Source organism: Eriocheir sinensis, chromosome 63 (assembly GCF_024679095.1).
Source record: "Eriocheir sinensis breed Jianghai 21 chromosome 63, ASM2467909v1, whole genome shotgun sequence".
Lineage (NCBI taxonomy): Eukaryota > Metazoa > Arthropoda > Malacostraca > Decapoda > Varunidae > Eriocheir > Eriocheir sinensis.
In genome coordinates this window covers 2,864,642-2,886,172 of record NC_066571.1, presented here as the reverse complement: position 1 = coordinate 2,886,172, position 21,531 = coordinate 2,864,642, and the positions used below count along the sequence as shown (strand labels likewise).

Sequence of the window (21,531 nt, the reverse complement as noted above, 5' to 3'; positions counted from 1 at the left end):
GAAGTATTAGCCGCCACTAATTAGAACATTGTGTCTAGAGTAACCGTGAGGGGAGGAGAAAGACGAGCAACAAGCCTATTCGTAACAAGTATATTCTGGTCCTTGTTAACACCTTATTTACACAGTGTAGTGCAAGCTTGCAGGGGCGTAACCCGCCTGTCAGATGAGCAATATTGAATTTGATCTTTTTTCCCTTTTTTTGTTTTTATATATGTGAAAAATTGATTCCCGATAGTTTCGCACTCTATCCAATCATGATAGTTACGATGCCAAAATTAAGTCCGTCTTCTTTCATCATATAATTTCTCTTCTCCCTAAAAGTAAAAATATGACCCGCCTTCAGCGCAGTGAGTAGGATTCGAACCTACGCGGGAAGATCCCATCTGATTTCTAGTCAGACGCCTTAACCACTCGGCCATCACTGCATAGAATATCGGATTAAAGAACAAAATAAAGAAGGAAGAGGGGAAATATAATTAAAATGAGGAGGACGAGGTGGAGGAGGAGGATGAAGATGAGGAAGGAGAGAACAATAATGGAGAAGTAGGAGAGAGAAAACGCGAGTGTATTATGGAAATGCATTCACCTCAATACACCTGTGATTCCTTTCTTCTCAGTCTGCAACTTGTCGAGAATGTCCCAACAGTGATGATGATAACGACGATAAGAAGATGGAGGAGGGAAAGGAAAATGAAGAAATAGAAAGAGAAAAAAAATACAAAGATTAATAATGTGGATGCAAAAAATAAACACAGGAGGAAAGAAAAACGATGAAAGCGAATGAGACAGAAATAAAGAAACCAAGAGAAGGAGAGAGAGACAGAAACAGAGATGGAGAAACAGACAGACAGACAGACAGACAGAGACAGAGAACGGCAGATCGAGAGCAAGAGAAAGGGAGAGGAGAGGGTGAGGGAGGGACTGAAGGAGATAACACAGGTGAGCGAGGCGGTATGGCAGGTAATGAGGAATCTGAGGCAGGTGGGGAGAGAAACAGTGAGCAGGGCGAAGGGGAAGAGGAGGGCAGTAAAATGTGGAAGCGCGGGGCAGGTAGGAGAGGTAATGAGGGAAGGGGGTGGGAGAAGGGGAGGTGAGATGGGTAATAAAGGGAGGTGATGCAGGTAAGGGAGGTGATGAAGGGAGTGAGCGAGGCAGAAGGCGAGGCAGGCGGTGAGGCAGAGAGGGATCGGATTGATGCAAAGTCTTGAGCCACTTATGGAAGACGAGGAGGAGGAGGGAGAGGAGATGAAAGAGGAGACGGAGGAGAAAGGATGGAAATGGAGAGGAATGAAAAGGAGGAGAAGAAGGGAAAGGAGAAGGAGGAGAAGGAAAAGAAGAGGAGGAAAGGGATGGAAGAGGATATGGAGACGAAGGAAACAGAAATGGAGAAGAAGGAAAAGGAAGAGGAGATGGAAGAAGAGACGGAGGATTAAGGATGGAGATGGAGAGGAATGAAAAGGAGAAGATGGAAATGAAGATGGAGAAGAAGGGAAAGGAGAAGGAGGAGAAGGAAAAGAAGAGGAGGAAAGGGATGGAGGAGGACATGGAGACGAAGGAAATAGAAATGGAGAAGAAGGAAAAGGAGAATGAGAAATGGATGGAGATGGAGAGGAATGAAAAGGAGGAGAAGATGGAAAGGAGAAGGAGGAGAAGGAAAAGAAGAAGAGGAAAGGGAAGGAGGAGGATATGGAGACGAGGGAAACAGAAATGAAAAAGAAGGAAAAGAAGAATGAGAAGGAGCAGGGAAAAGAAGATGGCGGAGGAAGAAGAAATAGATGGAGAAAAAGGAGAACAGTAAAGGTGAAGTTGAATGAAAAGTAAAATATACAAACGAATACAAGTGAACAGGAGAAGGAGGAGAAGAAAGAGGAGGAAAAAGAAGCGGATGAGGAAAAAGAAAAAAATATCACGAAAATCAATAAAAAAAAATCCAATAAACGATAAACCAAAAAATAAAACGACATACAGATAAAGATGGTGCAGACGATGACGATGACAAGCTAAGGGGGGGCGTGGGGGGGGCGTGGATGAGCCTTCATATTCTGTCTTTAAGCCTCTCGGATGACCCTCTCGGATGACCTTTTCGGATGACCCTTGTCTATAATAATATCTGAGTCCTCACAGGGGCCAGGGGTCGGGGGGTGACTGGTTGGGGGTCGCGGGGGGGGGAGGGGATGGGGTGACGGGCTGGGGGTCGCGGGGTTATCATGGGACACGTATGATGCTACGGATGAGAGGGGGGGGGGGAGAGGAGTGCAAGGGGAGGAAGGAGGAGGGAAGGGGAGAAAATGGAGGAGGAAGGAATAGGAAGGGGAGGGGAAGAGGAAGGAAGGGGAAGGAATGGAAGGGGAAAGGTAGGAAGGAGAGATGAAGAAAGGAGGAGGGAAGGGTTAAAGGGAGAATGAAGGAGGGAGAGATGTAAGGTTAAAGGGAGGAGGAAGGAAAGGGGGAGAAAGAGTAGGAGGGAGAAGGAAGGGAAAGGCAAGAGTTGGAGGTAGGAGGAAGGAAGAGCATGGGAGCAATGGAAGAAGGGAGGAGGAAGGAAGGGGAGAGAAGGAGTAGGAGGGAGGAGGAAGGAAGGGGAGAGAAGGAGTAGGAGGGAGGAGGAAGGATGTTATCTGTGGGTATATTGAGTTGGTGGTGATGATTGGTGTGTGTGTGTGTGTGTGTGTCTCTGTGTGTGTGTGTGTGTGTGTGTGTGTGTGTGTTGCCTCATTCTGTAGCTTGTTATGGTAGAGGATAAAAGTAAACAAATTAACAAGTCCATGCTTCATCAAATATAGACACACCCAAGAACTATATTGGTTTTATATGAGCCAATAAATCATAAACCAATATCATAGCACCAATTATTTCAACTCCAACACACACACACACACACACACACACACACACACACACACACACACACACACACACACACACACACACACATTCACAATACACCAAATCATCTCGTTTCTGTGAGGCACCGACGTCTCGCTTATCTCACTATCTGAAGCACCAATTTCCGCATCTGCCTTTGGTACGCACCCTGCAGCCGCACAAGCTTCACCCTACCAAAAGCACCACGACCAGAATAACTATAATTACGACTAATACCACCCAGCCCAACCTAACCTTTTCCAACCAAGTCTTTCCAGAACAATCCCAATAACCACAACTACCACCCAACCCAGCCAATCCTATACCTAGCCGTGTACTCGTATGTTCCTCGTATTCCATCATCACCGTAATAATAATAACAACGACCATTACTACTAGAGACTATTCTGGGACGCACAAGGAAGCAGTTACGGGCAAGGAAGGAAACATTAAAACATTGAAACGACTATACACAATGACTTCCGTACCGTCAAGGAGGCTGCAAGATGCGGCAGTTAACTTCCTCGAAATGAATGGCGCGAACCTTAAGTCCCTTGTAATGAGGACTCAGTGAAGAGGCGACAGTGAGTGCCGGTGAGTTATGGGGTATTTATGTGTCTGGTGATTAGAGGGAGGCCAGGGTGGGCCGCGGTACATGTAAATGAGGAGAAAACTTTGTGGGATGTCGAAACGAGGCAGCGACGTGGCGGCCGCTGGCGGGAGTGGCCGTGACGAAGAATCAAGTTACGCATCATAGACTTGAGGATAATTTGATGGCGGAAATGTCGGGGTACGAAGACGTGGAGGGCATAAACTTACCATACATTCTAAAGTTAAACGGGGGAGGAGAGAGCAGCGTCCCAGAGCCAGGTGGTGAGTACGTTGTTAAGGAGGGGTCGCGAGGTGCCTGGCTGACTCTATGATGGAATGGCTGACGGGCCGGACGGAATGGGCTCTTCGTTATAGCATGAAGCCGTTCCCTTCAGACCGACACAAGCCACCGAGAGACCCAGCTGCTCCCCCTTCGGCCATTCCTCACGCCAATTACCTGCAGCGTCGCGGCGTGGCGGCCATACACGGCGCAGCGCCTCCCTCAGGGCCCCGCCAGACGCGCCTCATCCTGACTGGTGCAACACGCGGCGCCTGCACAGTGTCGCCCGCGTGCCCGGCCACACCTGGCGGAGGGCGGCGCGGCACCCCGACCCCCCAATATGCTGGCCCCACCCCTGCCTGTCCCACCTCTCCCCTGTAAGGTGACCCCGTGCCGCCCCCTGCCAGCCCGCCGCTCCTCCCCTGCCCCTCGAACTCAATAAAACCCGTTCAAGAGGAGACTATTACATCACCTCGAGGACTTAATGGATTGCGTTGCTTTGGGGCCGCGAGTACACCACCAACCACTACCTGACCCTTTATGGCCGCCCACTCTACACGCCCTTTATTCCTCTTCCACTTCTTGAACTGTAACTCATGCTGACAAGGCTAAGACCAAATTCTTAAACACTTCGTCTCTCATGCACAGATATTTGACAAGGCTTTCATGGATGTTTTGTTCATTTCCAGGGGTAGTTTTATTACCCTGGTGATAGATGATACTTCTTCTGTACCATGAACCTAAAAACTCATTAGAATCCAACTGATCTTCCATTTGGCAGTTGGAAATAGTTGATGAGAAAGGCGGAAGCATCTAAGAATACCAAGCTTATACTCCTCATAATAAAACTAGTATTAACACAGCCTTTAATGGCCTGGAGGGGAGGGGACATGAAGTTACTTTTGCTCGTGGTCCATGAATCGCCGGGCCACTCACTCGTGCACAGAAGCTAATTTCACCAATGATAAAACAAATTCTAACACTGCTTTTAATGGCCGGGGCGCATCGTGAGGCTATTATTACTTGTACCTCATAAATCTCAAACTCCATTTATGCGCCTGAAGTTAATAATACCAGCAATAAAGCTAATACTGACACTGCTTTTAGGGCCGTGCAGCGCCAAGAGGTTATTCACTCCCTCTCCTCTTCTCTCCCAAGCCTGAGCGAGCATCATCTAGATAAGCCGAGAGTCTGACGCTGCTGGAAAAGGGAAGCAAGGACCACAGCGGAAAAAAAGGAAAACAGAAGGAGGGGGAAAATGAGGCGGAGGAAGGAGAGGAAGGGAAGGAGCAGGAGGAGGAAAGGAAAGAGGAAAAGGAGATGAGTGAGGAAGGGAGAGATGGAGCGAAGTGACTGGGTGAAAGGAGGAGAAAAAGAAGGAGGAGGAATAAAGGAAGCTGTAGAAGAAGGGAGTAGGGAAGGATGTGAGGTAATAAGGAGAAAGAACGGAAAAATGAGGAGGGAGAGAAGTGAAGGGGGAGGACGAGGAAGAAAGGGAAGAGGATGATGATGAGGAGGAGGAAGTGAGAAATAAATCTGTTAAGTGTTGAGGAAGGGAGAGATGAAGTAGAAGAAAAGGGAGAGAAGGAAAGACCACAATAAAAAAAGGAAAAAGAAAAATTATACAAAAATGAAGAAGGAACGCAAAACACTGGTCGCTGATGACACCCTTCTTCGCCCTGACCTTGAGACTCCCACAGTGCTGCAGATGTTCCTCCCCCTCCCCCCCTCTCCCCCCCGCCGCTGCCCTGATTCATGCTGTTCCTGTGCCTGTTTCTGTCCCTCTTTGGTCTTCCTTGTCGTTCCCTGAGAGATTAAGGAGCAAGGAAAGGGTGGGAGGAGGAGGGTATTTTGGTAGGTGAGGGGGTGTGTGTGAGGGGGTGAGGGGATGGTAGTGAGGGTGGTGGTGATGGTGGTGGTGGTAGTGGTGGTGGTGGTGGTGGTAGTGGTGGTGGTGGTGGTAGTGATGGTGGTGGCGGTGGTGGTGATGGTAGTGGTGGTGGTAGTGGTGGTGGTGGTGGTGGCGGTGATGTGGATGTCAGGACAGTGATGGCGGTGCGTGGGTGTGAGCGGGCACCGTATAAGGGCGAGATCTTATGGGAAGGGTCACACGCGGGTCAAAGGTCAGCCATAACACGTGCTTTATGTGCTGACCTCACCAATTAAAGGTATGAGGGAGGAAGGGGGGAGGAGGGTGTCAAGTGAAAGAGAGGAGGAGGAGGAAGCGGAGGAGGACGAGGAGGAAGAGGACGAGGAGGAGGACGAAGAAGGAAGACGGAGAAGAGGAAAGGATGATAGAAGGGAAGATGTGAGGTTTGAAAGAGGGGAAAGGGGAGGAGGAAGAAAGGAAGGAGGAGAGGAGGAGGACGAAGAAGGAAGACGAAGAAGAGGAAAGGATGATAAAAGGGAAGATGTGAGGTTTGAAAGAGGGGAAAGGGAGGAGGAAGAAGAGAAGAGGAGGAGGAGGAGGAGGAAGAGGCAAGGGAAGAGGAAAAGGAGATGAGAAGTAAATCTGTTAAGTGTTAAAGGAGGGAGGGAGAGAGGGAGGAAGTGACGGGGAGAAAGGAGCGAAGTCTGGCAAGGAGTGGTGAGGGAGAGGAGTGAAAAGGGATGGAAGGGGAGGGGAGGGAGTGGGCAAGTGTGGGTGAGAGGAGTGACTTGATTTAAAGGATGAGCCAAAAATATGCGTCTATATGAAGTGAGAATGGAAATACTGTTATGGGCAATGTGTGTGTGTGTGTGTGTGTGTGTGTGTGTGTGTGTGTGTGTGTGTATAAAACATTTCCAGGTTGTTTGACATTATTTATCCTCCTAAACAGCCTTCCCTCTTCCTCTCCTTCCTCCCTATCCTCCCTCGACCCTTCAATCTTCCTCCTTTTCCCTCCCCTTCCCCCCTCTCCCCCTCCTGAAGGTGCCGCCAACAGCTGTGAAAAGTAGAGACAGATTGCTTTCATTACATGTAAATATCGACGCGGCCCATCACGCGGAGGGGGGGGGGAGGGGGTAGGGGGGGACAGGGACGTAGGGGGGGAGCGAGGGCGGGGCTCACCCTGGGACAAACACAACACGCCCACTCTCAAGACAGACGGGACTTTAAACCCAATAATGTAAAAAAAAAAAAAGGAAGAAAAAAAAAGAAAATAATAAAATCTTCACTCGTGCGCCAATGTTTAAAAATACTAGTGAAGGGCCTTGATGGGGGGGGGGGAGGGGTTGGGGAGGTGATAGGGAGGTGATAGGGAGGTGATAGGGAGGTAATGGGGAGGTGATAGGGAGGTGACGGTGATGGGGAGATGATGGGGAGGTGATGGGTAGGTAATAGGGTGGGTAATGGGGAGGTGATAGGGAGGTGATGGGGAGGTGAGAGGGAAGTGGAGGGTAAGTGATGGGGAGGGTGGGAGATGATGGGGAGGGTATGAGCGGCGCTTTGACAAGAGAAAGGGAGAGGGAGGCTAATATCAGAAGGCGCGGGTATGAGGTACAGGTGTGATGGGGAGGGGGGGGGGGCATGGTGATGGGTGTGCAGCGCTTTTGGCAGGTGAGGGGGGAGGGGGAGGCTGATGACAGAGGCGCAGGTGATTATAAGGCACAGGTGTGACGCAACGGTGCCAGATTGTCGTACTCTGCCTCATATGTTTCCCGATTTCCGACCCCAAAACTGCCTCCTTGATCCCAATAACTGCCTTCATATATAGTTATCGTTAAAATGGTTAATTATTGGTACTTTTTGACAATTGCTATGGCACAAAAAACGGTAAATAGGAGGCTCTGAGTACGATATTCTGGCAACGATGGTGTGACGGCGCTCCTCCCCCTGTGCTTTGATCCGTCTATCGCCATCTGCTCCGTGACACTTTTTATTTATATCTACCTCGTTCATTAACTTCCCTCCCTCTTCCCTCTTCATCTCCTCCTCCTCCTCCTTTTCCTCCTCCCTCGTCTGCATTCTCGTTTCCCTTTTATGTCAACTCCCTTCCTTTAGTCCTATTCTCATATCAACTATTCCCTCCTCCTTCAAATCTTCATTCCGTATTATCAACTATCCCTTCCCCTTTTAATAATTCTCCCTATACTATATTAACTAAACATTAACCACTATTCGGTAACGGACTTAATGAGTACTCTTAAACTAATACTCTTCAGATACACAGTAACAATAGGATAGTAACAACAGCATCAATGACAAGGAAAACAACAATGACTGCGATGATTTTTACTACTACTACTACTACTACTACTACTACTACTACTACTATTATCTACTACTACTACTACCACAGCAATACATTACCGTCGCCATATCGTCTTTTCTTCCCTCTATCTCGCTTCCTGGGTACTCTTCTTCCCCGCTGTGGTGTTTTGTAGAGTCTCTTCATAATAATTACAGACCCTGCCACAAAGAAGCTTCCGTTCCCTGTTTTTGCTCTTTTTCTTGTGATGATAAAATCTTAGATGAGTAAAAACCGAGTGAATCTCTTTAATAGACTCGAATCTCCTCCTGTTAAAATAAATTACTAGTTACTTTTTCTTACTTGACGAATTGATATCATTATTTGTATTGTTATTATTGGTAGTAGTCGTAGTAGTAGTCGTAGTAGTAGTAGTAGTAGTAGTAGTGTTATTGTTGTTGCTGCTGTTGTTGTTGTTTTCATGTCAGAATCCTCCTCAGCATCCGTCTTCCTGTCTCATCCCATCCCTTATCCTCCTTCACACCTTCACCCCTTCGCTCCCTTCACCCCATACCTTCCGCCACCCCCCAAAACAAGCCTCCCCTTTACTCCACGTTCGAACTCCCGCATACACTACTCTCCTTTCAACCCCTTCACCCTCTTCACCCTTCATCCTGTTCCTCTTTCTCCCTTTCCCTCCTCTCTCTCCCTTCCCCATTGCCTTCACCCTCAATTTCCCGATCAAAGAAGGGAGAAAGATCAGGGAGTAGCGTGAAGGGAGGGAGGGAGAAGAGTGACAGGGGTGAGGAAGAACGGAAGGAGAGAAAGAGGGTGAGAACGAGAGAGAGAGAGAGAGAGAGAGAGAGAGAGAGAGAGAGAGAGAGAGAGAGAGAGAGAGAGAGAGAGAGAGAGAGAGTGACACTTGCGAGGGTTAAATAGAGGAGCTTGATTACTACTGAGAGGGTGAACGATACCCTGGACCACCCTCATGCTCTCTCTCTCACACACACACACACACACACACACACAAACACAAACACACACACACTTACACTCACTCACACACACTTACACTCACTCACACACACACTTACACTCACACACACACTTACACTCACACACACACACACACACACACACACACACACACACACACACACGTACGTACACGGAGCAAAAAATACCCACAAGAGCAATGATAACCAAACTAAAAGTGGTCCCAGAAAGGTGACATGTGGACAACCTCAACGTGTGACAGGGAAGGGAAGGGATGGGAAGGGAAGGGTAGGGTAGGGTAGGGTAGGGTAGGGTAGGGTAGGGTAGGGTAAGGGTAGGGTAGGGGAAGGAGGGGAAGGGAAGGGAAGGGAAGGGAAGGGTAGAGTAGGGTAAGGTAGAGTTGGGTAGGGTAGGGTAGGGTAAGGAGGGGGTGGGAAGGGAAGGAAGGGGAGGAAAGGGATGGCAACAAATATGATGTAAGGGAAATGAAGAGAAAGGAAGGGAAGGAAAATTTAAGGGAAGGGAAGGGAAGGGAAAAGAAGGAAAGGGAAGGGAAGGGAAAGAAAGAAAAGAGAAGTGAGTAGGGAAAGGAAAGAAGGAGAAAGATAAGGGAGGAAAGGGAGGGGAAGGGAGGGGATGAGAAGGGAGTTAAGAGGATGGGAAGTAAGGGACGGGATGGGATGAAAAGAATAGAAATGTAAAGGGAATGAAAGGAAAGAAAAGGAAAGAAAATGAAAGGAAAGGGGAGAGAAGTGAAGGAACAGGAAGGGAGGAAATTTGGAGAATATGCATATAGTGAAGACCAAAAAAAAAAGAATATTGAAGAGAGAAATGTAAAAGGAAAAGCAGGCTTGAGTATGACGAAAGAATGATAGGACAGGAAGAGACAAGGGAAGAAAAATATAGGTGAGGGAAAAGAAAAAACGGGGATGGGTTGGGAAGGGGGAAAAGAATGGGGAGGAGACAGATAAAGAGATGAAAGAATATGAAAATGAAGGAGAGAACAAAACGGAAAGGATGAACAAAGAATAGCTGAAAAAATAGGAACAAAATATATAAAAGGAAGACAGTAGTAGTAGTAGTAGTAGTAGAAGTAGTAGTAGTAGTAGTTGTAGTAGTAGTAGTAGTAGTAGTAGTAGTAGTAGTAGTAGTAGTAGTAGTAGTAGTAGTAGTAGTAGTAGTAGTAGTAGTAGTAGTAGTAGTAGTAGTAGTAGTAGTAGTAGTAGTAGTAGTAGTAGTAGTAGCAGCAGCAGTAGTAGTAGTAGTAGTAGTAGTAGTAGTAGTAGTAGTAGTAGTAGTAGTAGTAGTAGTAGTAGTAGTAGCAGTAGTAGTAGTAGTAGTAGTAGTAGTAGTAGTAGTAGTAGTAGTAAAGGAAAAAAAAGCTTGAAAATAAACAGAAGATAACTTAAATTGGAAAGGCATATAAGAAATAGTTTGATAATGGGGAAATAAACATAGAGAAAACAAAGAGAATAGTAAAGAAATGAGAACTGAAGAGTCTAAATGGCAAAAGATCTTGAGCACAGGGATATAGAAACAGATGAAAAATGAAGAAAAAAACGAATGGAAAATGTGAATTATAACAAATGGGAGAAAAAACAAATACAGCTAGAAAATGTAAATGGTGTCGCAAATAAAAACAAATGGGAAATGGAGATGAAAAGTAACGGAGAATATAAATAAAAACAAACAGAGAAAAAAGGATATAAAAATAAGTGGAAAATAGAGATGAAAACAACTGGGAAAATGTAAATAAAAAATGGGAAAATATAAATGAAAAGAAATGAGGAAATTAAAGAAAAGCTAATAGAAAATGTAAATAAAAACAAGTGAATATATAAATATAAACAAGCACAAAATGAAAATAAAAGGAAATGGAAAAGGAGATAAAAAAAAAAAACGGGGAAAGCAGCGAGTGACTACAGGAAGCAAAAAAAAAAAAAAAAAAGGATTGGAGCGTCACGTCACCATCGAGGAAAATCAAACTGGGAGGAAATCAAGGGAGGAAAACACGCCACGACGTTCTACCAACAGACAGACAACGGACATCCGAGCGAGGCGACTCACTCCCTCTTTTTATTTTTCCTTTATTTCTTGTTTTCCTCCTCGACTCGGATGCGACAAGAAAATGTTAATGCACACACACTCAAAATAGAAAGATGAATAAATAAATAAATTAAATAAATTAAAAACATATAAATAAATATACAAAAAAAAAAGAAACATGCCTGACTAACTAAATGACTGACTGACTGGCTGACTGACTGAGACCGTGAGTGCCTTCTTTTTTTTTCTACATAAACGAGACAAAAGTAAACTATAAACTCAGACAGAAGAAAAATCAAATACATGAATGATTGACAGACTTACTGATTATGCATGACTGACCTAAATCTTTGAGTGACAGTTACCGAGTGAGTGATTGACTAACAGACTGACTGACTGACTAACTGGCACTGAACCTGATTGACCTGAATGTGAGTGGCAGAGACGGAGTGACTAACCTACTGACTGATTGACTGACTGACTAACTCGGAACCTGCTGACCTGAAAATGTTAGTGAGAGTGAGCGATTGACTGACTGACTGACGCGGGACCTGCCTGACCTGAATCTAAGTGGCAGTGATGGAGTGTTGGACAAACTGACCCGCGACTGACTGTGAAGCGGGCACCATGACTGACTGGGGGAAGGGGAGCGCTGTCTGACTGACTGGTAGAGGGGGAGGGAGAGGGCCCGCCGTGAGTGACTGGCTGAGTGACGGCGCCGCTGCTCTGATTTACTCGTCCTGTCTCGTCCTTCACCACGAAGGCCCTCGCAGGCAAGCATTAGGGGTGTTAAGCGCCGCCACGTGTCGCTCACCTGCCGCCGCTAATGAAGGTGACTCAGGGCCGCGAAGGTGTGTGGAATTTGTTCAGTCGGCGCCGAAAGGAAGTTTTATGCGTGGAAAGGTGAGTCGAGCGTGAGTCACCCTTTGGCTTACCTGGTGCCAAGACCTAGTGGGATGCTCATTATTATTATTATTATTATTATTATTATTATTATTATTATTATTATTATTATTATTATTATTATTATTATTATTATTATTATTAGCATTCGTTATCATCATTGATATATTGGCATTCATTTCACTTTTGTTTCTACTTTTAATTATGACATCCTCGTACTCGTCCCCTCCCCCCTTTCTCCTGCTCCTCCTTCTCTTCCTCTTCCTCTTCCTCCTCCTCCTCCTCCGTTTCTGCTTTTCCTCCTATTCCTCCTCGCGCTTTCCTCCTTTACGTAATCCTGTATTCCCTATCCACTCCACTCTTTTTCTGTGAGTCAAGGAGTCATCACCAACTATATTTGATTATTGCATCGTAGGAAAGGTTATATGCAGTTAAGAAAACGTTGAAGAAAAGAAAGAAGTGAGACATACATAGAGTTGGGGGAAAGGAGAAACATTGCTAAAGGAAATCAACACAAATCAAGATACTGCCAGGGGTGCCGCCACGGAGACAACACTCGGACCCAACACCTCAAGCCAACACTGGTGACACGGGGCACCGGAGGACCCACGGCACCAATACACAGGCAATTTGTGGCCGCGGCAGGTGGCTGATGAGAGGCCGGACCCTGCACCTGTCCGCGCCACCTGGATTAATTAATACGTGGCCAGGTGACGTAATCCCAAGCCACGCCAGACCGGAACGACACCACATTAACCCTTATATGGGGCCGCCTTTGACGACGCGGGCGACGACGAGGGGGAGGCTGGCGGGGACGTGGGTACCTGACGAAGCTCACCTGCTGTGGCGGCCGAGTTAATTAATCACCTGAGAACAGATGACAGCCTCCGTGTGTCTCTGTCTCGTGGGTGGGGGTGGGGGGGTGGGGGGTGAGTGGGGGTGGGGGATAGGTGTGGGGGATATGTGTGTGTGTGTGTGTGTGTGTGTGTGTGTGTGTGTGTGTGTGTGTGTGTGTGTGTGTGTGTGTGTGTGTGTGTGTGAGACCAAGTGATATCCGGAACAAAAGCAATAGATGACTTGCCGAGTGCCCCCTCCCCCCCCCTCCCCGCCCACCTATAGCAAGCTCTAATATGCCCCCTCCTGACCCCCTCCCCCCTTTGCCAAGCTCTACACATGTTCTCCCTTCCCAGCAAGCTCTACCCATGAACCCCTTTCAAATCACCACCCCTGCTCTCCCTACCAAGCTTCACCCATGGCCCCCTGTCAAGTCAACACCCCTGTCTCCCCTGCATAACTTTACTCATGCTACCTTGCCAAATAACCATCCATGTCCCCTTCCTAAGCTCTATCCCTGCTCCTCCTGCCAAATAACCATCCATGTCCCGTTGCTAAGCTCTATCCCTGCTCCTCCTGCCAAATAATCACCCCTGCCTCCCTGCCAAACTTTACCTGTACTCCTCTACCAGGCAACCACCACTGTTCCCCTGCTAAGACCCACCCATGCTCCACTCCCATGTAACAACCACCCCGGCCCTTCACCTTTCCCTTATAAATCAATCTCCTTGACTTAATTCTTTAGTCATAAATCATTTTTATTTGTGTGTGGTGATGTGCAGCAATTCACTCACAAATATCCGCTGGCGAGGACATGGAGGCGACAGGTGAATAAAAAAAAGGAAAAGGAAGGTCGTGAGAGAAACAGCTCCTCGGGGATGCCATACAAAACACGAAAAAAAATATTAATATACATCCTAAAAAAGTTTACCCGTCCGCTGCGATTGGCACTGATTTGGCCTTTACTGGTAACCTGGTAACATAACATACTCCCAGGTCTTTCTCTGCCTCTGGTGGATAGTGGAGTGTTTCCCATGTGGTATTGGTGTGCTGGATATCCCCTCCCAAGGTGCATGAATTTATATTTTTCTTCACTGAACTGTAGCAGCCACTTTTTGTTCCATTCCTGTAGCTTGGTGATGTCTTCTTGTAGGAGATCTGCAGTCACGGGATTAAGTTCCATCTCACATGAAGAAAACGGAAATTGAAGTCATGCCTGAGGAGATTGAAGATTCTAAGAGGTTCTAAGTCTCAAGGTACAATGCAACGGAGATGAGCACCGAGACCACGCGCAGCTATAGCGTATATCCCCACCCTTACCTTTGCTAGGGAGTGGAAATACTGCAGGAAGAGGAACGAGGAAGAGGAAGTAGCGATGGTTGGCGAGGGCACGGAAGAAAAATGTTACAGAGGTATTGAGAAGCTGCGCGCCATGTAAGGAATGTGGGAACAGGGAGGCGGGGGATGGGGGGGGGTACCGGGGGAAATGGTTGGTGGATCGGAGGAAGGGTGAAAATATGAACGGTAAAGGCTAGGGAAGTTATCGGTGGAATGAGAGCAGCGGAGAGAATTAAGGGTAGTGAAGAGGGAGAGAGGAGGTGTGGAGAGTATTAAGGAATGGGGAATAAGGAAAATGGGTAATGGAAAGCAATTGAAAAGAACGGCATATGTTTTCAGGTTGATGAACATAAGAACATAAGAACGTAAGGAGTCTGCAAGAGGATGGTTGGCCTGTGAATAGCTTACATGAAGAAGTGGAATAATGAAGTAAAGAATGACGAAAATTAAGTGATCGGCAACTGAACAATGGAGGAAATAAGCGAGGAATGACGAAAGTGAAATTAATGGCATGCTTAACTACCTACAGAATGGGGAAAATGGAGTGAAAGTGACGAAAAAAAGTGAATGGATTACCTTAAGGATGGAGAAAATGAAGTGAAGAATGACGAAAATGAGGTGAATGGCTTACCTGAAGAATGAGGAAAATGAGGTGAATGGTTTACCTGAAGAATGGCGAAAATGAGGTGAATGGTTTACCTGAAGAATGATGAAAATGAGGTGAATGGTTTACCTGAAGAATAAGGAAAATGAGGTGAATGGTTTACCTGAAGAATGAGGAAAATGAGGTGAATGGTTTACCTGAAGAATGAGGAAAATGAGGTGAATGGTTTACCTGAAGAATGAGGAAAATGAGGTGAATGGTTTACCTGAAGAATGAGGAAAATGAGGTGAATGGTTTACCAGAAGAATGAGGAAAATGAGGTGAATGGTTTACCAGAAGAATGAGGAAAATGAGGTGAATGGCTTACCTGAAATATGGCGAAAACGGAGAGACAAAATAAAAACCAGAGACGAGAAAACTAACACGAAGGAGGACGAACGCGCAAACTAAAAATAAGGAAGGGAAGATTCAGTGATAAAAAGAAGGTATAAGGAAAAGCAAAACATGATTCTAATATAAAGAGTTAGAACACGTCGGCGCGGTGGAGAGGAAACGAGAAAGAAATGCGGCAATGAGGTGGACTATCCCACAAACAGTAAACAGCAAATAAAAGGCGAGGGAGTATAGAAGGATTTTATGGAGAATGTGGATACAGCGGGACAATTAGGGAACGAGGAAAGAAGGAATGAGGTAGTGTGGTGGATTATCAGGGGAATTGGAAACGATGGGAGGCAGAGTATGAAAAAAAGGAAAATGATACTAAGCCTGATGGACACTATGGGAGAGAGTAAATCAGGGAACAAAGAGAGGATTATTAGAAGAAGAGGAATGGAGAGACGAAGGTAAAATAGAAAATACAAAGAGACTGATATAGTGATGGATAGTTAAGGAGAAAAAAAAAAGAGCAGGGAATGATGACAGGATAAAGGAGACGAGAGGATCAGGAAATAAATAAACAAACCTTAATCCAGATGTGGAAGAAGAGAAAAAAACAAGGAAAAGGACAACAAGCTAGCAAAATAAACAGTAAAAGAAATTGATTATATTTTCCAAAATCTAAAACCTCTGAGGGAATGATGAAGAGTATGAAGGAAGGAAGGAATCAGCGAGAGAAGGGAGTTCAAAGTTGGGAAGGGCTGTAGGATCGGGAGGCGAGGGAGGGAAGGATCAACAGTATGAAAGGAAGGAGTAAGTGAGGGTCTGAGGGAGGGAGAGGGACGGCGGGCGCGGCGGGCTATCCTGTGGAGCGTGAGGGCTGGCTATCATATTCCTTCACGCCGGGGATCCAGGAGCGACGGGACGTGAAAAAAGCTTCATCTCAATACCCAAAGAAAGGCGCCATGGTCCCGCTGGCCAAAAAAGTATGTACCACCGACCGAACAGAGAATGAACGTTAACTAGAGGCACTGGACGTTGTTATCTGTCAATGAGGTATTTTATTGCAGTTTTCATATTTCTTCATAGGCTCAGGAACGTTAAAAAAAGACCCATCTCAATACCCTAAGAAAGACTCCGTGATCAAAGTGGTAAAAAAGTATGTACTACCTTTTGAGAGACCAAGAAGAGAATGAACGATAATTAGAGAGACTGAATGTTGCTATTTGTCAACGGAGTGTGTTCAGCAGAGTTTTCATATTTCCTCACGTGGTTTGGTTAGGGTTTACATTATTGGCTAACCGTATACGTGCCGCCTCGTCCATCCCCTCCTTCCTCTGCCCCCCCCCCTTCCTCTCCTCTCCCCCTCCCTTCCCCCAGCATCCCTTCGCCCCCTGTTTGCTCTCCCTTTCTTCCTCCCTTTCCGGTGGGTGACTCCATGACTCGATCCTTTACCAACTTTTCCTCCTGACTTCACCCTTCCCCGCCCTTCTCCCTCCCTTTATTTTCCTTTCACTGTACATCCTTTTCCTTACGTCCAGAGCGAGAGGGAGGAGAGAGAGAGAGAGAGAGGGAAGGGGAGAGAATGAGACGGAGGGAGAGAGGTAGGGGGCCATCCATTCCCCTCCCTTCCCTCCCTCCCTCTCCCTTTCCTCCATTCATTGGCGTCTCCCTATAAGGCAATATTCCCGCGCTGGAGTTTTCATCCCAGACAAGATTCCTCCTTCAACTACCCCCCCCCCCCATAATGTACCTCCCCCTCCTCCTCCTCCTCCTCCTCCTCCTCCTCCCTTCCAACAACCATCACGCTTTTCTCTCGTTCATTTCAGAGAGCGCGATTCCCCCTCCTCCTCCTCCTCCTCCTCCTCCCTCTCCCCTCCTTTCCTTCCCTCCCTCTCTCTCCTCTCCTCCGGGTTCGTCCACGCCAATAATAGCAATAGATAACCAGCAGCCACAGCCTAACCAATCCCTGTAGGCACCGTTCACGCCACACTGCCCTCCCCCCTTCTCTCTCTCTCTCTCTCTGACATAACATTAATCCAGCTGTCCTGTTTCTGTCTTTTTTTTGGTGTGTGTGTGTGTGTTTGACTGTTGTTGATGCTGTGAATGTTTGTGTTTGTGTGTGTGTGAATGCATAGAACAGCGCGCTAACACACACACACACACACGCACACACACACACACACACACACACACACACACAGTCCCTCTTCAGCCTTGTTTTCCATCAGTACACTCATGGTTGAGTAGGTGGAAAGTGAGGGGCTGGGAGCTGGGGGGTGGGGGTGGGGGGAGTGGCGGGAAGCAGGGGAGTTGGGAGTTAAGAACATAAGAACATAAGAACGCAAGAGTGTACAAGAGGCCGGTAGGCCTGTACTAGGCAGCTCCTTTGACCCTAAGCTCCCGTGTATCTAACCCCACCTAATATCGCTGTTGAGGGGCAAGGCGAGGGGGGAACAGGAAAGCGGGGTAAGGGGGAAGGGGGACAGGGTATGTTGGGGGAAGGGGGACAGGAGTGACTGGGGAAGTGGCGGGAAGCAGGGGAGTTGGGTGTTGAGGGGCAAGGCGAGGGGGGAACAGGGGAGCGGGGGAAGGTAGGAAGGGGGACTGGGGCTGTTGGGGGAAGGGGGTCGGGGTCGCATAATCTGTTACACTTACTCTTTCTAAAGTAAGAAAAATAGCGGCGCGGCGGGGTGAGTGATGCCCCGCGCCTGCACCAGTGTTTTCGCACCGTGGAATAACACTTGCCGACCTCCCTTGCCGGCGCGTGTGTTTAGGGAACAATTACACGGAAAAATGGTCAAAAGAGAGAAACCAATTACACCTGACGTGCAATATTTCACTCCCTGCAATGGAATACAATATGCTGGGCGCCACTTCGCACTTTTCCTTTATGAAACACATGACGCAAAAATAAATTAATGCATGTGTTGTAAAAGCTTCGTGTTGTGAGCGATTTTCCTTTTATTCTTTTATTCAATTTCTGATCGTGTCATTATATTGTAAAAAAAAAAAGAGGTGGATGACGTGTACTTTCCCCACAACAAACATCAAAAGTTTCCACACAACGTCCCGGATAACTCTCTTATTCACGTATTTATCATAACTTTTCTCAACACCCAAATTATTTCCTCCTATCCTCTAAACTTCGACTCATAGACCTGGATAAGACTCTCCACACAACGTCCCTAAATAACTCTCTTATTCACGTATTTATCATAACTTTTCTTAACACCCAAATTATTTCCTCCTATCCTCTAAACTTCGACTCATAGACCTGGATAAAACTCTCCACACAACGTCCCTAAATAACTCTCTTTTTCATGTATTTATCATAACTTTTCTTAAACACCCAAGTTATTTCCTTTGATCCTCTAAACTTCTTATCTTAGACCTGGATACAGCGGAACAATGAGGTAGTGCGGTGGATTATAATCAGGAGAATAAAAAAACGGTGGGAGACACAATATAAAGAGAAGGGAAGGATATACTGAGAGACTGATGGATACTTTCAGGAGAGAGTAAAGAAGGGAAGGAAGAGAGGACTACGAGGAAGAGGAATGGAGAGGGAAGGTAAAATAAAAAATGCAGAGACTGATATACTGATGGGCAGTTAAGGAAAAAAAAAGAGCAGGGAATAAAGGAGACGAGAGGGACAGGAAAAATATAAACAAACCTTATACCATTTCTACAATCTCCAACCGTTCCTATCACTACCCACAACTTCTACCCCTCAAAGTTCCACGTACTTAACTTCCCCCACTCCTTTATACAGTCCTCAGCCGTCCCCTACCCCTATCCTCAACTCTTTCATCCCTCTCCCATCCCCACATCCAGTCCCCACCCCTACCCTCAACTCTTTCGTCTCTCTCACATCCCCAGATCCAAACCTTCATATAGTGCCCAGCTGTCCCCATCACTACCATCAACTTTTTCATCCCTCAAACTCCCAGGATCCCAAACTCCACCCACTCTTCATCCTTCAACCCTCTTTCATCCCTCAAACTCCCACGACCATAAATTTCATCCACTCTTCATCCCTCAACCTTTTTTCATCCCTCAAATTCCCAGGATTCCAAACTCCATCCACTCTTCATCCTTCAACCCTCTTTCATCCCTCAAACTCCCAGGATTCCAAACTCCATCCACTCTTCATCCTTCAACCCTCTTTCATCCCTCAAACTCCCAGGATTCCAAACTCCATCCACTCTTCATCCTTCAACCCTCTTTCATCCCTCAAACTCCCAGGATCCCAAACTCCACCCACTCTTCATCCCTCAACCCTCTTTCATCCCACAAACTCCAATGTCCCCAGCTACATCCACTTCTCCACACAGTCCCCAGCAATCCCCATCACTACCCTCAACGCCCTCCATCCCTAATCTTCCACTCCTCCACCCATCATCACCAGGACGCCCACACGAGGCAGCATCACCGTGACAACAAATGGGCGGCTAAGGGGATGGAGTGACGCCGCGCCCCTCGCCTCGGCCTCCTGCGCGGGGGTGTCGGGGCCTCAAAAATCAGCGTCGCCCCATAAGGCCCCGAAGACCATCCACCGAAACCACATAAATCCACGTTCGTCGCCACATTTGTCAGCCCGTAGTCCATAGCGCATCACCGCCTGGTCACGCCCGCCAGGAATGTGGGAGATACAGGAGGAGGAGGAGGAGGAGGAGGAGGATAGGGAAGAGGGAATGCCTAGATGAATGGGACGAAGCCGGGTATTGTTCCGCGTATATAGGTATAGGAAGAGGAGGAGGAGGAGGAGGAGGAGGAGGAGGAGGAGGAGGAGGAGGAGGAGGAGGAGGAAGATTCATCTCCGTCCTCCCAGCGTCCCGGGCAGCTTGAGGGAAGGATGAAGGCTGAGGTGAAACGAATCTGAAGGTTACCTGACGACAGAGAGAGAGAGAGAGAGAGAGAGAGAGAGAGAGAGAGAGAGAGAGAGAGAGAGAGAGAGAGAGAGAGAGAGAGAGAGAGAGAGAGAGAGAGAGAGAGAGAGAGAGAGAGAGAGAGAGAGAGTACTATAGTCTTCCGTAAACAAACGATTGCATAAAAAAATACTAATACACACAACAATGCAATCATGTCAATATGGATTTTTAAGGGGGAGGAGGGGGATGAGGAAGGGGCCGTGGGAGAGCAAGGGGAGGCTGCATACGCTGGGAAGTGAAAGATCAGCCTCTCCCGGGTGCAGCATCTCCCACAGGCATTTAAATATTGAGCACACGCGCGTCACACAGCATACGAGGACCAGCATCAGCAGCACCCAACAGAAAGAAAATACACATGGAAAGATAGCCGGGCAGAGCAAAACACACACACACACACACACACACACACACACACACACTGCAAGCTAATAATCGACAAAAGGTGTGCAAACGTGTCATGTTATCACCGGCAATAAATAAATCCTTCCCAGTTCGGCGCCGTTTGCATTCACTCGGCGGGGCGGCACGAAAGGCGGCGCAAGTTTACGATGACGAGTGGAAAAAAAGCCGCGGCGGTGTGTGCGACGCGTGACCAATGGTAATGATCACTGGGCGGCGGGACGCATCACATCGCGGCCTCAACCAAGACGACAAAACTGACAAAATCCACGCTGCGACTCCTCGGCGACAACCCAGCACCGGCGAGACCTTTCTTCCAGCGCCTAAAACCACACAGATAAGATCGCATCGAGGCATAAGCGACGGGAAAATGTATGGGTGGTGCGGGGAGGGCGCGGCCGTGGAGAATCGCTTACCAAGGGGTGCTGGGCGTCGCCTCCCGGGGCAGAGCCTGGGTGTGGTGGGCCCAGTACAGCTGCGGCCCTGCGTCCCACCCTCCTGCGCGGCCCTGCTACGTGCCGGGCCAAGGGAGGGTCAGGATAGGACGGGACGGGATGGTCTTCATACGCTGCCAACAGTGAGTTTAACAGATAATAACTGAGCGAGGGGAATACAGATACGTCATGTGAACCTTCAACGTGCCAGGCTGAACGAGGGGTAGGATGGGATGCCTGGGTTTTCATTTCTTTTTATAACAAAGGAGACAGCTCAAGGGCACAAAAAAAGGAAATAATAATAAAAAAAAGCCCGCTACTTGCTGCTCCTATAAAAAAAAAAATCAAAAGAGGTGGCCGAAAGAGAGGTCAATTTCGGGAGATTTCTGCAGATCGGAAATTAAAGAAGAAATATCACGTGTGAATCTACGACCCGCTAGACTGAATAAGATGATATAATCTTCATAAGCTGCGGACAGTCGGGTGTGTTAACCAATCCGTACGCACCATTCCAGTTGTTAAATCATGAAAGAAAACGACTGAGCCGAGGCGTAAAAATAAAATGTTGTAAAAGATTAATATTTCTTGACTCAGGAAGGATGTTCGTTTTTATGCTTCATCGCAATATTTCAGTCATTTTCCCGTTATGTAAATACTAATTGGTCTGGTGCTTCCAAGTTGGCTGACATTTCATTGGGGTTATAATACATCAGGAACTTGACAGCCAGAGTGCGCATGATTCGGGGTGAGCCTCGTTACCTTT

The 21,531-nt window shown here is 47.3% G+C and overlaps 1 non-coding gene across 1 annotated transcript; it reads right to left on the bottom strand.

Moving 5' to 3' along the window:
* Positions 1–343: 343 nt before the first annotated feature.
* On the bottom strand, positions 344–425 carry Trnas-aga (transfer RNA serine (anticodon AGA)). Its single transcript has one exon. It is a non-coding gene; the product is annotated as a tRNA-Ser (tRNA).
* Between the last annotated feature and the right edge of the window lie 21,106 nt (positions 426–21,531).